The 5,293-nt window shown below is 36.6% G+C and overlaps 1 pseudogene; it reads left to right on the top strand.

Moving 5' to 3' along the window:
* Positions 1–4,114: 4,114 nt before the first annotated feature.
* LOC131808448 (olfactory receptor 4C46-like) lies at positions 4,115–5,063 on the top strand (annotated as a pseudogene).
* Positions 5,064–5,293: the final 230 nt, after the last annotated feature.

Genomic DNA, 5,293 nt, shown 5'->3' with positions numbered 1-5,293 from the left:
AGCTAGGGACTGCTCTAGTGTCCCCAAATTGGCATACCGACATAAAATGTTTTATATATATTTTAGTTGCACAAATAGATTCTCTAACATACATATAATATGAAAAGATCACCACAATATAACTAATTAGTACATCTATCTTCTCTATATAGTTACCATTGCATGTGTTTGTGTATGTATGTGTGTAAGATTTAATTTACATCTATCCTCTTTTTAATTCCAAGTATACATTATGGTATGGTTAACTATAGTGACCATGCTGTCATGGCCAGTGCGACAAATTGATCTGGAATGTGAGGGTAAGAGGATGGTGAAAAGAAATTAAGAGACAAAGAGATGGGGACAGGAGGAGCACCAAGAAGGATGTCCAATAGTGCCAATTTTATTCAAGGCAGCAGCAAGGCATTATATAGCTAACAGAAACAATCATAAGAAAATATCCATTTTTAGCTGATTACTAAAGAGTTTGCAACATGCACAGAAAATCCTTCACATTTTCCCATTATCTATTTCCCAAGCACCAATAGCAGACCCTCCAGCGCCAGATGTACTGACTTCAAGGCTACTCAAGACATAGTTTATGTAAGCACAGCACAATCTTACAATGGTGTAGTCTATGGCCTGTGCAAGGACAGCAAGAACCAGCCAAGAATTTATGACCCCGACCAAATCGTATCTATCTGACTAGCAAATGTGTGGGAAGTCACGTAGGCGAGCATACAACACATAACACATACCCTTTCTCAGTGCTACTTGACTTTACTAACCTAAGCCTTTTGTTGGCTATTCAGCCTTTAAAGGAGGCATAAGTCAGGGCCTGGTTTGGTCCTCGTCTCAAGCCTTACGGTGGCCTCTCACACCATGGTATATATTAGATCTCTATAATTTATTAATTCTACATAACTGAAACCTTGCACCCTTGGGACAATGTCGCTCCATTTCTCCCAATCCCTGGCCTCTGGTAACCACCATTTTACTCTCTGCTTCTGTGAATTAAACTATATCATTTACACATACAAATTAGATCATGCGATATTTCTATTTCTGTGACTTTCTTGTTTCACTAATTTCAAGTCCTCCAGCTTCATCCAGCTCCAATTTGTTATTGCAAATGACAGAGTTTTCCTCTTTTTAATGTCTGATTAATAAAGATCTCACATTTTCTCTGTTGATCTGACAGTCAGGGGTGAGGTTTTGGTCATACTTTGGCTACTGTGAATAATGATGTCATGAACCTAGGAATATAGGGAGCCCTTCACAATTATGATTTCAGATCCTATCTTACAGCAGGATTGATGGATGGTAGTTCTACTGTCAATTTTTTGAGGAACACCTGTACTCTTCTCCATAATGACTATATCAATTTATATGCCCATCAGTAGTATACATGGGATCCCTTTACTCCACATCCTCACCAGCATTTTTATCTCTTGTCTTTTTGATAGTAGTCATTCCAACAGATGCAGAGTGGTATCTCATTATGATTTTGATTTGCATTTTCCTGATGATGAGTGTTGTTGAGCACCCTTTGTTGTACCTGCTGGACATTTGTATGTTGTTGGAAAAATTACTATTTTGTCCCTTTTCACAGAAGAGATGAAGGAAATCTCCATAGTTTCTGCTCAATTTTCCTGTGAACCTGAAACTGCTTTAAAAATAGAGGGTATGTGCTTTGGTGAGTGCTGTGAAGTGTGTAAACCTGGTGATTCACAGACCTGGGGATAAAAATATATGTTTATAAAAAATATATGTTTATAAAAAATAAAAAATTAAAAAAAAATAAAAAATTTAAAAATAGAGTCAATTATTAAGAAAATATGTTAAGAAGAGAAAATATAATATTAGAAAAAGTCATCTACTCAATTAGCTCAGAAGAACATATAAAAGAATTAAAATAAGTTAAAGAGAAACAAAAAAAAGTAAACTACAGTAAGATGAACTATTCCCCATACATTTAACAATTGTATGTTTAACAATTTAACATTTAACAATTACATTAAATTCAAATACACTGCACTTGCAAGGCAGAATCTGACAGGATAGACGGAATAATCTTCAGCAAAAAGTAGTAGACCAATGATATATATGTCAATATGTTAAATTCTAGAAAAAAGATACCATGCACTATGAGTAAATGTTGTGATTAAATTTACATGAAGTTAAAGAATAGACAACACTAAAACACAGTGAGAGGGGCGCCTGGGTGACTCAGTGGCTTAAGCCTCTGCCTTTGGCTCAGGTCATGATCTCAGAGACCTGGGATCCAGTTCCACAAGGGGCTCTCTGCTCACCAGGGAGCCTGTCTCCTCCTCTCTCTCTGACTGCTTCTCTGCCTACTTATGATCTCTGTCTGTCAAAGAAATAAATAAAATCTTAAAAAAAAAAAAAAAAAGAGAAATCAGGGTAATAGTTGCATTGGAGGAAATTAACTGAAAAAGGAGTATGACAGAAATTTCTGGGTGAAGAAATGTTGAATCTGTTAATGGTGTGTGACTATATACATTCATTCAAACACCTGGGTGGCTCAGTCATTTAAGCCTCTGCCTTCAGCTCACATCATGATCCCAGGGTCCTGGGATAGAGTTCCACATTGGGCCCTCTGCTCATTGGGAGCTTGCTTCTCCCTCTGTCTGCCACTCTTTCTGCTTGTGCTTTGTCTGTGAGAAATAAATAAATTATTAAAAATACATTTATCAAAACTAATCAAACCATAGGCTTAGAACATCTGTATTTCATTGTATCTAAAATTTATCTCAGAAAAAGAATTGTATTACCATTCTCACTTTATAGATGTGGAAGCAAGGGTATATCATGCCAAGAAATGTGCCCAGGATTAAAAAAAAAAAAAAAGTTGCAAGTTCAAAAGCAAGATTCCAATTTTGTCTTTCTGACTTTTCAAACCAATACAGTACACTTAACCACTGTGGTAGTCATTTTCAACATTGTGCATAAATCTGGGAACTCAAGCATGAAAGGACATTGAGAAGGGAAGAAACAGAGCCACATCAGAGGCCAAGGTAAAAGTACTCTCCAATAAAAGCAACACATGAACACTTTTCTGAAATAGCATTAGAGACATTATAAGTATGATGATCTTGTCAAAAGATTACTAGTTCAACACTGTGTGTTATAACATAACAATGTAGGGAAAGGACTAAAAATTTCCAGGAAAAAGGTCACTAGTATAATTTGATCTAATCTTGGCTCTACCCTTTATTAACTGCTTCATCTTGGGCAGGATCCTTATGTTCTTCTCTATGTACATATCTCCTACACTGTGAAAGAATTATAAATTCATAGTGATAATTATCTTATAGACCTGTAATGAGGATTAAACAGCCACACTTCTGCAAACCCATAGCACAGGAAGTGTCTAGTAAATTTTAGTTTATGTTATTATTACTATTACCATTAATCTCTGTAATTGTTTCTTCATTCTTGAAGAATGAAATAATACTAACTACACACGTTACTGCCATGCCATGCACATAGCAATCAATCATTAAAAACACATTTATTAACTATTGTAATGTTAACAATATGTATTATCAATTCATTTGTAGTAGCTCCTGGAGACTTCTGTCACATTCTCATAAGAAACACCCTGTTACACTTTTTGGCAACTGTTATAAATAGGGTGATACTGGGCTTTCTGTCACTGGCTTGCATCCCCTTGAACCTCAGCTGACTTCAGCAAGGCACACAAAGTTCTTACCAGACTTACATGTAAGAGTCTCTCTTCCTCCAACTCCTGTTCATCCTTCCACTCACACTCTCAATTATCTTCCATGTGTCCTCATTCCCTTAGGATAAAGGAAAATTTCCTAGCTCCATATTCATAATTTTGGCACCCATTTCTCACCATGATTTTTAGAATTAAGAGCCAGTGGGACTACATCAAGATAGGCTTTTTGTCATCTCTGGCAATGATGTGCACACTGACGCTCTTCAAGAACTCAAAACTACGTTCTATCTCAAAAACCGCATGAGATCCACAACTCAGTAGAATTTATGCATTTATTATTTATAAGATGAAGAAGGTTAATAAAGTTAAGATTACATTAATCAAGGGGATTTCTTTTCCAGGTAATGCGATTAATCACAATATGAAATGATGGAGAATAGGAACAACCTGACAGGGTTTGTTCTACTGGGCCTCACAGAAAATCCAAAAATGCAGAAAATCATGTTTTTGTGGTTCAGGTTATCTATATTATCTCAGTGGTAGGTAATGTGTTCACTGTGGTCTTTATCACTGTCAGCCCATTGTCAGGGTTCCCATGTCCTTTTCCCTGGCCTCTCTCTACTTCACTGATCCCTGCTATTCTTCTATCAATATCACTACAGTGATCTTAGATTCACTCTTTGAAAAGAAGACCATCCCATTTAATGCCTATATTACCCAAATATTTGGAGAACTTTTTTTGGAGGTGCCAATGATATCATGCTTACTATGATGGTGTATGACTGCTATGTGGCTATCTGCAAGCCATTGCACTACATGACCATCATGAATTGATGAGTTTGTGGCCTGCTAACAAGAATGGTGTGGGTGGGAGTCTTCCTGCATGCAACCATACAAGTCCTTTTTATCATCCCATTATCCTTCCATGGCCCTAACATCATAGATCACTTCATGTGTGATCTGGACCTTTTGCTCAATCTTCTCTGCACAGATATCCACATTCTAGAGTTCTTTGTGGCTTCTGAGAGTGGTTTCATCTGTCTGTTAAGCTTTCTCCTATTGATGATCTCCTATGTGGTCGTTCTGCACTCCGTAAGGAACCACAACTTGGAGGTGAGGCACAAAGCTCTCTCCACCTGTCTCCCACATGACAGTGGTCATCCTATTAGTTGTGCCCTGCATATCTGAGTACATGAGACCCACAGCTATGTTATCTATTGATAAGATAATTGCATTGTTCTATACTACAATGATGCCCATGTTAAATCCTTTAATCTATACCTTGGTAAATGACCAGATGAAAAATGCCATTAGGAAACTGTGAAGTAAAAAAGTTATTTTAGGTGACACATTAAATGTCCTTCAAGTTCTCCATTGATGCAACTCAAGCAAAGTCAAAAAGACACTTTGAATGATCTAGGCAAAGAACACCTATGAAGAAAAGAATAAAAAATGCCTGCTAAAAATCATAGATTTTGCACTGAGAAGACAAGAAATGGGTGCAATAAAAGGAAAAATAATCTTAACCCAGGATCATTCCTTGCATATTTGGACATTTCTACCAAATTTCATTTTAGTTTACTACCTTCATTCATGTATATGATTTAT

The sequence above is a fragment of the Mustela lutreola genome, chromosome 1 (assembly GCF_030435805.1).
Source record: "Mustela lutreola isolate mMusLut2 chromosome 1, mMusLut2.pri, whole genome shotgun sequence".
In the NCBI taxonomy this organism is placed as follows: domain Eukaryota; kingdom Metazoa; phylum Chordata; class Mammalia; order Carnivora; family Mustelidae; genus Mustela; species Mustela lutreola.
This window is presented reverse-complemented; position numbering and strand designations above follow the sequence as displayed.